This window comes from Schistocerca cancellata, chromosome 9 (genome assembly GCF_023864275.1).
Source record: "Schistocerca cancellata isolate TAMUIC-IGC-003103 chromosome 9, iqSchCanc2.1, whole genome shotgun sequence".
Taxonomy (NCBI): Eukaryota; Metazoa; Arthropoda; class Insecta; order Orthoptera; family Acrididae; genus Schistocerca; species Schistocerca cancellata.
The window spans coordinates 337,651,420-337,664,543 of NC_064634.1; the positions used below are offsets into that span (position 1 = coordinate 337,651,420).

Sequence of the window (13,124 nt, forward strand, 5' to 3'; positions counted from 1 at the left end):
GATCTATGTTCCCTTTATTGTGTAAAACGTTTAAGCTTGTAAGTCAACATAGTCAAAAGATACGGCCATTTACGTCGCATATTGTGATACTCGAAAAATCATTGATCAAAACCTATACTCTACTTCCCATCGGCTTAGAATCATTAAATTTGCAAAGACGCACTGTTTGACACTAAAAATAAAAGAAAAAATCCGAAAATGGTTAATTTGTAGTTACATCAGAAGAAAAGAATTTTTTTTTATCTTTTTCATCCATCCATCTGTCTGTCTGTCTGTCTGTCTGTCAGTCCGTCTGTTCATATCACTTTCTCTCTGGAACCAGTCTAGCGTATGGAGTTCAACTTTGTGTCACATACAGGGTGACAGTTATTGAACTCTATGAAAAAAACGTAAAATATTTACCGACTACGGCGTGCACACACTTTATTCAAAATGTAAACGTCACTACAGATATTCAGATTCAGGTTATGACATGATTGATTTACCTGCCATCATTGGTGATGATGTGGCTCAGACAAATAGCGAAATTCTGCATGACCCGCTGAAGTGTCAGAATATTGATGCTGTCGAGGACCTCTTGAATGGCTGTTTTCAGATCAGTAATGGTTTTGGGATTATTGCCGTACACCTTCTCTTTAATATAGCCCCACAAAAGGAGTCGTATGTGTTCAGAACCGGAGAATATGGCGGCCAAACGAGGCTCCTCCACGACATCAAATACTCTCCTGCTTCTATAGGGTCGAGCACCGTCTTGCACGAACCACATCTTGTCGAAATCAGGGTCACTTTGGATAATGAGGATGAAATCATCTTCCAGAACCTGCAAGTACCATTCTGTAGTCACCGTGCCATCAAAGAATATCCCGCCGATTATTTCGTGACTGGACACTGCACACTACACAGCCACCTGTTGAGGGTGGAGAGACTACTCGATCGCAAAATTCGGATTCTCAGTCCCGAAATGCACCAAATTTACTTATTGACGAACCCATCCAAATAAATGTGGGCTTCGTCGCTAAACCAAAACATATTCACATCAAAATCCTGTTAGTCAATTCTGTGGACAATAGTGTTGGCGAAGCACAATCACTGTTCCATGGCCGTGGAGCTAAATCGCTGATGAGTTTGAATTTTGTATGGGAAGAGATGCAGCTCTTCAACAACAATTTGTCGCAGTCTTTCCTAGTTGAGTCCCACCTGTTGTGCACCACATCTGATCGATTTCCTGGGGTTCGTTTGAAACACAGCGCAAGTCTTCTCGATGTTTTCAGGTGTTTCACCCTTGTTGGACGACCGACAATGCCAACACTGCCTTCACGAACACTACCCGTTCTCTTAAACTTGCGAATCAAATTCGTGACTGTTAGCACACTTGGATCGGTTGTTTTCATCTTGAACTCGGTCACAAACTTCCTTTGAGCCGCAGTTGGACCGTTATTGCTCCCATAGTAGGCCTTCACAAGCGCTGTACGCTCGGGCACGATGTACCGTGACATTTTCACGTGCGTATGGCCGACAAAAACAAGACGCGTGCGCATGCCCCACGGCGAGCCGTGCAGTCTGAACGTCCTAACGCAAACCGTTCAGAAGTTACGACGATTTTATTCCATATAGGTCAATAATTGTCACCATGGACTATGGTCTATGGTCCCTAGGCGGGGTAAAAATATTTAAGTTTCTAAGTCAATGCAATTAAAAAGATTCGGGCATTTATGTCATATATTTTGATACTAGCAAACTCAGTCATCAGAACCTATAGGGTACTGCCCGTTGATGTAGAAACATGAAATTTGGCAAGAAGCAAGGTTTCACTGTACAAGTAAAGTAAAAAAAAATATGAAAATTGTTAAATTACAATTATACCACATAGAAAATATATTTTTATCATTAGTACATTGCATTCGTCATCCATCAAAAGCATAACAGGTGAACATTACTGCATGCAACCTCAAAATGGACTCATGTTTTACTAACTAAACACAAAATATTTTGTTAAATCTGCTATATCGACATACGTAAACTGAAGTTCCCTGATCGCTTCTTTTTGTATCTGTGGGCTAGTCTGTGGAAGTACTGTAGAGATTTTGATATTTTGATGTGGTATTGGAATTTCTGGGACCATGGGACTTGCCAGTATCTATATCAAAAACAGTTTTAAAATACTGCTCATTTTTTTCTTGATATATCGGCTTTATAGGTCTCAGCAATATATTTAGTTTTTGTTTTCTGTTCACTGTTCGTGATTAGTTTACCTTATTGTGTATTCGTTTCTTAATTTTCCAGTAAGTGTTGGTAAGATCAGTAGTTCTATAATCGCTGGCTATAGTAGTTTATTGCAGGATATCGAGTTCTGTATTTAGTTCACTTTGTTGTGATATTAGGCATACTAGATAATCAGTCATTGAATTGAAGATTGGTGTTTTATATAGTTGAACACGATATGCATGGGCATTTGTTGTCACGATGGTGCAGGCTGATTTTCGGGAAATTCGGAAAACATGTTTCAAAATGGCTCTGAGCACTATGGGACTTAACTGCTGTGGTCATCAGTTCCCTAGAACTTAGAACTACTTAAACCTAACTATCCTAAGGACATCACACACATCCATGCCCGAGGCAGGATTCGAACCTGCGACCGTAGCGGTCACGCGGTTCCAGACTGTAGCGCCTAGAACCGCTCGGCCACTGGGGCCGGCGGAAAACATGTTTAGCAATAATACCTTAAAGGGGAGAACTGTTTCATCGATGCACCATTTGTAATAAACGGTTTTCTGCTTAAAGATCGTATTTCTCAAAAAACCTATTCTCCATATTTCTATTAATGCGTCAGGTAAACTGTTACTCATTGCGAGACCCTCATTCTTGTGGTAGAGTTCTCATTACAGGTGAAATAATCGGAAAGCTCAAATATTTTTCTAGTATTCACCTTTTGTGTGTTAACAAATTTCTTTTTGTGATTTGAATGCTTTTTTTTTTCACTGGCACTTTAGTGTTTAAATTAGCGGAGTCAAGAGATTCTAACTCTGCATCACCTGTAATTTTTACGTTTTCGATTGTTTTAGCAAACTTAAAGCTGTTTTTTACGCTGATAGATTCCAAATGGGTATAACTTTTTAGCCTGTTAATCAAAAGCTTGTTAAGTTTATAAAATGGTCAAGTCATGTTATTCATTAAATGGCGAATTGATTTATCTTGAAATAGGTATTTCACTTGAGATCTCAGTTTTGGAATTTGTGGATTCATTACTTCAGGAGACAATTTTCAGTTTATGAATGTATAAACGTTTGTACCATCAATATTTCTGTTTGGAGAATTGTTGACTCTTTGGTCCCGTCTTTTTTACGTGCTATACCATTTTCAGTGAAAATTTTTTGTATGTGTTTTCAAATTCAATGTCATACACAATAACAGCAATGTTGCCCTTGTCAGGTTTAGTAAAGACACTATTCTCTCTTTCGAGTCCTTGATTTACAGTAGCTGAAATAAGCATTTCATTGTTTCTCAAAAGGTTCGATCTTGTTGTACTGTAACAAAATTTTAATAGTATGTTCTGTCAGTTTCTTTTCTTTTCATGCAGTAAAAACTGTTAGTATATGGAACATTTTACAAACAGAATCTTCTCTCTCTATTTTTAAATCTGAAAATAATTGCAAACTTAGGATTGCCTAGGACAACAGGAAATACTGTGGGTTTAGCAATCACTGTACGGGGGTCTCCCATTTATGCTGAACACTCCAAATAACTTGTTGTCTAGAAATAAAATAAAATACATATTGAGCATGATTGCCTTCCTTGTAGCTTTCTTCATTACAAAGATATGAGCAGTAGTACGTCTTTTTATCACGCAAACATGACGTTATTAAAAATATAACGCACTATTGATTATGACTCTGCTGCATTTGCACACAGTACAGGTACTGAGGGTGACGTAATTCGTCCACTTGCTGGAGATGATAGTAACAAAAGACACTCTGGTTACGCACACAAACATCTTCAGTTGAAGTTTATTAGAGTACAATTTACACCAATCAAAAACAAACCTTTACTTCACAAAACATATCGTTTTAAAGTGTCTACTATATATAGCTGTATTGCAAATAAGAAAACGTTATTGCAGATACTGTTCTGTCAACTACAATTCTCCATAGATGAGTGACATTTCTACCTTTTCTCTCTTTGTGTACATTACACTAATGCAAGCCTTCAACTGAAGGCGGTTGACTGAATGACCGATGAGCGTTTTATCTGTATTTTCGTTTGTTTACTGTCAACTCCACCAAGTGAAAGAATTTCGTTACTCCACGTATCTGTGCTAGTACAAGAGAGTCTAAATCTATTTTGGTTTACGTTTCCAATAACGTCATGTTTCAATGAATGATGCACTATGATCAGGTCTTGCGGAGGGGTAAAGGATTACCACATAAGAAATATAGGGTGCTATTTATAAAGGATGTACTACTGTTAATATCATTATAATGAACAAAGTTACAGGAAATGCAATCTTTTGATTAACGTCTTCCTGACAGATAACTAAGATTCGATTGATACCTTTTTCTATTTTAGTTATGGACAAAAAGTTAGTTGGGGTGGTCAAGATAAATCTGACAGCATACACTGGTATTTTTTGTGATCTTTCAAGGGCGTTTGATTGTGAAGATCATGTTACACCCTTAGGAAAAAAGTTTTGTGGAATTGGTGGTTTTCTGCACAGATTGTTTGAATCATAATAAGCAGAATGCAAAACCTTCTGCTGAGTAATTCAGCGTTGGAAAGCTGGATACTTTTAGTGACTGGGGAGAAATCACAGAGGGAGCCCCATAGGATTCAATTTTGGGTCCACTCCTTTTCCTTGTATATTTGGATGACCTTCCACTTAAAATTCGACAAGCACAACTGCTACTTTTTGTGGACGATACTAACGTTATAATAAATTCAATTAGAAAGAAAGCAACAGAAGGGATGGTAACCGACATTTTCCAAAGAATTATGAAGTGGTTGTCAGGTAAAGGACTCACCCTAAATTTTGAAAAAAAAATAGGCATTCACGCTCTATTCAGTTCTGTACAACAAATAGAGTCATACCAAAAATTGATGCAATACATGAGCAGGAATCAGTAAACAGGGTAAACGTTCGAAATTTTTAGAAGTACGTATTGATGAAAACTTGAACTGAAAGAAGCACATTACTGAGCTCTATCTATAATTGCTAATGTTGAAATTCGACGTAAACAGCCCATTAAAATTTTGGAAGTAAAGCGATGTCCATACCTACAACACTAGCGGCAAAAATAAACTTATTGAAACTGTCAGTGGCACAGAAAATAGTTCAACGTGCAGCAACAAAAATTTTTCCTCATTTGCCCAGTACCATAAAATTCCTGCCAGATAGTAATTTCATTGAAGAATCCATGTTTAAAAACTCGTTGCCACAAAAAAATTGTTTTAAGTGTAACTGTATGAGTATGATTAAAAAAATGTGTTTATTAATGTGAATACAAATTATGTATACATTTCCTATAAACTGACTCGTTCCATATCATTTCTACAAAAGAATCGTTTGAATGATGTATGAAACATCTGGCTAATACTGACTAACTTAGGTGTGCTAGCCTGTCTGGCTGTGTGCCGTTTTCTTGCCGCCACAGCACTTTCGACTCTGTCCTGTAGTCACCACTGATGAAAACCTTCACAGAACAACGCCAAAACAGCGTCCTCCATTTTGTCTCTGTCGCTTCCGCTTACTGTCCTTATCGACCAACAGAAAATGATGGTCCAACATCTTAGAAACAGGAGACAGTGGCGAATTCCCAAGACTCCTCTGTTTCTCCTCACCAGTGCAACATAAACATGACAGTGGTGTTCTTTGGCAACACCTAGCCCAATTCGCACGTCGATCCTCCGCACTTGCTCCTGCATCTCTTAAACTCCGTGCACAAACTCTCTGGTGGCCTTGTCAGACTACCTTCAGATTTACAAAAAAAAATGGTTCAAATGGCTCTGAGCACTATGGGACTTAACTTCTGAGGTCATCAGTCCCCTATAACTTAGAACTACTTAAACCTAACTAACCTAAGGACATCACACACATCCATGCCCGAGGCAGGATTCGATCCTGCGACCGTAGCGGTCGCGCGGTTCCCGACTGTAGTGCCTAGAACCGCTCGGCCACACCGGCCGGCTCAGATTTACATGACAGAGAGATTTTAATAGACGCTGAAGAACAACAACAGTTTATATTGTTAGTTCGTCTGTACTTCATGTGTAGACACAAAAGCAGCAGTCGAAAACAATAAGATATATATACATATATGGATATGGTGTCTGTTCTTCCGGACATGTCCGAAAGAACAGACATCATATCCACATAAGTATATAGTTCTGGCAATACTGGCTATGACCTTCTTCTTCTGTGCGGATGCACACATAGTACCCGAACTCTTACGGGACTTGGTAAGAATGTCTTCCACGAGTAATGAGTGTGTTGGGCAGCGACATTACGATTGTAGTGTGTGGACATATAAGGTGAGAATGTGGGTCTCGCAGGAGGCGTGCGCGAGATAGTCCCTGCAGTCGCACTATCGTTTGTGCCGTTGGTGGCTTAGACGAATAGAGCGTCAGCGATGTAAGCAAGAGATCCCGGGATCGAGTCCCGGTCGGGGCGCACATTTTCACCTGTCCTCGTTCGTATATATCAACGCCCGTCAGCAGCTGAAGGTATTAATATATAATCCTAATTTCATTCTAGACGGCTGCAGGTCATTAATGGTGTCTGTTCCTTCGGACTTGAATACCAGCCATGACCTTGTTCTTCTGTGCGGATGCACACATGTTACCCGAACTCTTAGGGGACTTGGTAAGAGCGTCTTCCAAGAGTTATGAGTGTGTTGGGATGGGACGCTACGAATGTAGTGTGTGGACATGCAAGGTGAGAATGTGGGTCCCGCAGGAGGCGTGCGCTACATAGTCCCTGCAGTCGCACTATATCCTCTGTGCCCTCGGTGGCTCAGATGGGTAGAGCGTCTGCCATGCAAGCAGGAGAGCCCGGGTTCGAGTCCCGGTCGGGGCACACAATTTCACCTGTCCACGTTGATATATATCAACGCCTGTCAGCAGCTGAAGGTATTAATATATAATTCTAATAAAATATATTTCCTGCACCAAGGTCGAAAAAGAAGTCCACTCCAGCAGTTGCCATCATCTGCAGTTCTGTAGAGTGCAATACAGCAAAACATAGTCATACAGTAGCGAATTCTGCAACCCTGTTGGTGTGGCTGCACAGCATAACGTATGTTTCTTGTTTCTCCGACTTGCCGTACCAACCTAACATTACTGGTATATGGATAGACATATATTGTTTAATGATTTTCTATCTTTATTTCCTGTTGTTGGATGTGCTTCATTTAATCAAAGGAGGATATAAGTTCAGCTTATTGATTTAAAAAAATGCGGCTTCCATAATTATTTTCATACACTCCCTGACAAAAAAAATGAAATACCCAGAAGACGAAGAGAAAACGAAATGAATCTTCACAGATTGAGAGCGTATGTGATGTTATTTCAATGAGTTTAAAATCGAGTCTAATTTACAAAGACCCAGGAAGGATGAGTGTGGTGTTGTACATTCTCTGCATTGAACTAATGCGTCTCCTGAGGCAATCTTGCCCACAAATAATATAAGTGGTCATTGATATCCCAAATACTGGCACTGGGACGGAATTCGTCCAACAAGTGATCAGGGCCAAATCTGCGGATCTTGATGCCCTCGGGGGAACCTCAACATCACGCAGACAGTTCATAGAGACACGTGACACATGTGGACGAGCGTTATCTTGTTGAAAAATACTGCCACAGTCACTACTATCCGTGACTTGAAGTCAACCAATGGCTCCCGACAAGCCAGGAGTAACGTGCATCTCCAATACATCAGAAGAATGGGATCTCCTCTACATCATTACCATACTCGACGACGATGGCCATCCAGGGTAGTGCAGAAACGCGACTCATCAATGAACAGAACGGGACATTATTAATCAACAGTCCATGCTTCCAAGTTGCTGTACCACTCCAAACGAAGCGATTGGTTTGTGGTGTTAAACCACGCATACTCTAGTCCTGCCGCTGCTAATGTCCAACCAATAGCGCAGGATGACATCGAAGTTGCCAGTGTTCACTGCTTATTCTCGAATTGCAAGCACAGATGGGAAGATGTGTACTTCGTGCAAATATGGCGATCCTCCCCTGTCGTGGTCAGAGGTAGTCGACCAGACTTGACGATGAGTATGCCTGCTCTCACGCTAACTCCTAAATTCCGTCCGAATGGGCCTTGGAAGGGCCAATGGTACCGACCGGCCGCCGAGTCATCCTAAGCCCAGAGGCCTCACTGGATGCAGATATGGAGGGGCATGTGGTCAGCTCACCGCTCTCCCGGCAGTATGTCAGTTTCCGAGACCGGAGCCGCTACTTCTCAATCAAGTAGCTCCTTAGTTTGCCTCACAAGGGCTGAGTGCACCCCACTTGCCAACAGCGCTCGGCAGACCCGATGGTCACCCATCCAAGTGCTAGCCCAGCCCGGCAGCGCTTAACTTCGGTGATCTGAGGGGAACCGGTGTTACCACTGCGGCCAGGCCATTGGCCTGCTCGCAAGTTCAAAAATGGTTCAAATGGCTCTGAGCACTATGGGACTTAACTTCTAAGGTCAACAGTCCGCTAGAACTTAGAACTACTTAAACCTAACTAACCTAAGGACATCACACACATCCATGCCCGAGGCAGGATTCGAACCCGCGACCGTAGCGGTCGGTCGGTTCCAGGCTGTAGCGCCTAGACCCGCTTTTTCACCCCGGCCGGCTGCTCTCAGGTCCCCATGCAAAATCTGGACATCGCACGTTCTGAACAACAGTTCATTTGAAGTCCCACAATGAAGCTCCTTTGAAACTCTGTCGCGTGGTGATATCGCTGCCTCACATCTACATGCGCTTCATAGTAATCACTCAACATCTGTCACTGTTCATGGCCCTTCTATGCCCTACCAGGCCTGGTGATTTAATTTGCATGTACTTGTGAAATTCGGTTATGTTTTAGGTATTAAAATAATTGACATTGTGAAATCAGTTGGGTAGACAACTATTAGTTATATAAGGTACGATAATATTAATTACCTTTTAGTCGAACTACGTGCTTGAGGCAAATTACAAATCCACTTACTCAGTTATTTAAAAAATGATAATTTTAAAATCTTGCCTCCTGTTGGATATATAGCAGCTCACGACCACGCTATTGTTAAAATATTTCCTTGGCGAAGGTATTGTGCTGGAGCTCCACCGTATCTACCTTCCAGCGCAGTGCAGCGCAAGAACATTTCTGTGATAAATGACTCATCCACTGTCACTGAATTGATCGGTTTCAATGAAACCTGGCGCTGTATATGGACAAAGTTCTAGTTCGAAAAACAGACGCGCCCTAAGAAGCCGCGACGAATAGGTTTTGAGTAACACGAGCGGTCAGCTCTGTGTTAACTGCAGTAAGTCGTAATTCTTCCCTCTCCGCTAATGCATTCTGCATTGGTAAACAACACGCCTACAGACTCTCCACACTGAAAGACAAACGAGCGCGCGTCTTCCCATGATCAAAATCCCTGGATGATTAGATCTTTTCACGTTTTAATTTAGATTGGGGCTATTAACAGATGCAAATGAGAAATGGAGGAAGAGGAGACACTAAAACAAACAAACGCTGAGTGGAGGCAAACTGTCGTCCTTAGCGTCTGCTAGACTGTTCTGAATATAACGGTGACTGCGCTAGCTTAAATTTCAAATTACGTTCTCGAAATGCGACCGTTTCTTCGCTTCTGGCAATGTAAATTGCCTGCCTGAAGAGTTCATCAGCGCGCGATTAGTATGCTAATGGTTTTCACTGTTTCGCATGTAAATCGTTTCTGTTAACAGCAGTTTTAAAAGTCGTTCTTCGTCATTTGTGCCAATAAAATTTGGTTTGCCAAGCCTGAATTTTTATGTACTCGTCGCCGAGCTGTTGCAAAGGTTGTCGTATAAGTGGCAGAAATCGCAACTGAAATTTGGGAAACATGACCATACGGACACGACATTTGTTTTCTTTACATGACACACAGATGGTGGAAGAAATTAGATGCGTTCCTGTTGGAAATTAAGAATCGGCCTCTATTTATTAGTTCTTTTATTGGTACTCTGATACAAGTACTTTTACAGGTTTACAGTTTTCCAGAAGTATGAAAGGATAATATTTTCTTCATTGAGAACTTTTGTTTGACGTTACACGAGAATCAATTCAGCTATGGAATCTCGCATTTATGTCTGTTATTTCTAGTGTCTTCCTTGAGGTCACTGCTGCCATTACAAACATATACGACCAAGCAACACTGTAATGCACAATTTAAGACTTTTTGTAAAAAAAGAACAGTCTGATATCGTTCCCAATAAAATCTTCAATTTTGCATAAGGTATACATTAGTGTACAAAGAAAGACTTTTCTCATTTGCCAGATGCATAAATCAATTACCAGCTTGAAAGACTACCCAATTTGAGACATTCCGAGCTTTGTGGAAGTTGTATGCTAAGTAGAACATAAGCGAACATAAGCGACTATGTACATAGTTCGTAACATAACGTAATGGGACAAATGAACAATTCTATATGATCAAGCATTAAATTTGAAGATAGACGTCCACAACAAAACATCGAAAATAATATAAACGTAAAACTACGTCTCGTTGACAGTACAAATGCCACGATTCCGAACTTTACTCTTCAATTATTTTTGGCACACATTGTTTCTAAGTTCTATTTGGCCCAATTTTGTTTTGTACCATAAAGAAATTGGGGGAAAGTTTGAGTTCCCCAGAATGTTCAGGTCCGCAATATCACATTATGAGTACATCTGTCATTTTTTATGGCAGTTAGTTCAGTTAATAGCAGGAAATCAGCAGTTTCGTTTTGTTTTGTGTCACGCCAGTCCACTGTCGATGTTTGGTTCCTCCATGACACATTACTTGAATCTGTTTTAAACAGTCATCGTAATGCAAGGCAAATGTAGATATAGTCCTATACAAAGACAAATCTTTTTGAAATCACATTTGAGTGTGTTTATTTTCCATAGAAGAGAACCTAGAACTATACAGGGGAAAGTGAGAAGTGTGAAAGATGGCGTTACATGTTTTTTTCAGACGGTTTCAGTTTCTAGTGGGTGGTACCAGGTATAGCTCCGGGTATTTCTTCGAAGTGGCGTAACATACCCTACATTACATGAATCATATTTCATGCATACCACGGAAAGGGGTCTTTAAGATGTAGACGGAAGTAGAAACGCGCATGCTATTTAAGTATGATATACCAGTTTAACTTAAATTGAAGTTATTAAAATATTAAAGGGCTAACATAAGTTAATTAACTAATAAGTTAATTAATATCTTAGTTTTAAAAATTCCTGAGAATTTACTTTTCAGTGGAGTAGAAGGAAATGACAACAGGAAGGTTTTCCTAACTTCGTAGGCTTCCACGGTCAGAAACAATTTGAACAAAATCCTTTTGGGTGTAAAGCCGCGTTATTATGAAACACACAAACAACAACGAAAAAGTCGTTTCGACTCTCTTTGCGGCATTTCTTTCAGGGCTGGTAAACTGCCCTGCCCTGAAGAGGACCACCGCGAAGACGGTCCAAACATCGATTTTGTTGTCTGTTTCGTAACGACGCTGCCCAACATCCCAAAAAAAAATCATAAATTAACACTACATAATTTCCAACACATTAGGTATGAAGTGGCAGGTTGTTCAATACATATGTAGTGATATAACTTTCTCCAAAATGTCAAATCGTTCATATTTTCTGGAGACTGTTTCTGGTTTTAGTACTGTTTCTGATTTTAATATTGTTTGTGATTGTAGTATTTTATCTTACGAAAGAAAAATGTTGGTAACTATAAAGGATAGTAAGTGTATGTGATGGGACACCAAACATCTCGCGGAGGCCTTTGCAGCACGCCATAATGACAATACCAGATTTAATTCTTGTGGCTCTATTTCTGGAAATGTTGTCTCTTTGAGTTCCCCCAAATAATAAAACCATGTTGCAGACTGGTATTATAGGGTTCTTCGACTTATGAGAATAATATTTCATTAATTAGCATTTAAGGTGAGATATCTTGTCTATGTAACGGAAGCGTTTCTATGAAACTACTGAACCTTTGTCACCTCCAGAAATAAATTATACTCCAGAACTTTTAACCGCTCTCGTCTCCAGCAGTGTTCCATCGCTCGTGGTAACTTGTCAACCAGTACGAAGAAACGGTTCGAGCGCTTACAGGCAGGTACAGCGTATGTGCCTGCCGACCTGAACATACGTAACAGCAGTAGCGACATGTGTGCAAGGGGAGCCGCAATGCAAAGCTTTCCTAGTAATCCTTTTACTACCAAGAATCGTTCGCAGCCTCTGTCGTTCGTCACAGCAGACAAGGCGGCCAATAACAGCATCAAAGGAAGCGCTCCTGCAGACGTGATTCAGAGGACTTTGCGTCCGACACACCAACAAATCGTAAACGAACGTGACTCAGAAACAGAAGAGCGGCTATTTTGCCTTAAAGAGAATCCCTGGAGGGTGAAGGAGGTGGAGAGGGAGGAGGAGGAGAAGTAGGGAGGAAGATAGAAGGATGTGATGCCTGTTGTAGTTGCCGCTGGACATCAAACTACTGGGACGCAAGTTCCTACTGGAAGAGATAAAATTCTCAGCAGCTTTAGGACTAGAGAATATGAAGAAGAGAAGAAGAAGAAGAAGAAAGAAAAATTTAGTGCATTTCAAGACCATCTGTTATGCAATCAACAGTTTTTTCTGTAAACCCCAAATTGTTTCAGCTCTTTTGTGACATCGTTAGTGGGTACCGTTAGCAGTTCAATAAAATACAGACATGTATTAAGTAATAATTATTCTAACGACATCAAGTCTAAAAACGGATTTTGTCTTACCTTTTTTTTTTTCTAAGTTGCTGGATTATGTGGACCCTATATATATTACTGTATACTGGTAGCTTGTCATCTGCAGGTAACTGATGTTACTGTGAATTTGGTTGATGAGTTAGCAAATCGCTATTTATAAGCGTA

The 13,124-nt window shown here is 40.5% G+C and overlaps 1 long non-coding RNA gene, 1 other non-coding gene and 1 pseudogene across 2 annotated transcripts in view; 1 reads left to right on the forward strand and 2 right to left on the reverse strand.

Moving 5' to 3' along the window:
• The window catches only part of LOC126101030 (uncharacterized), a 676,417-nt gene that overhangs the window by 56,596 nt on the left and 606,697 nt on the right, over positions 1-13,124 (reverse strand). The gene's annotated exons all lie outside the window — the stretch shown is intronic.
• Trnaa-ugc (transfer RNA alanine (anticodon UGC)) lies at positions 6,992-7,066 on the forward strand. The gene has a single exon. It is a non-coding gene; the product is annotated as a tRNA-Ala (tRNA).
• LOC126102289 (5S ribosomal RNA) lies at positions 8,516-8,633 on the reverse strand (annotated as a pseudogene).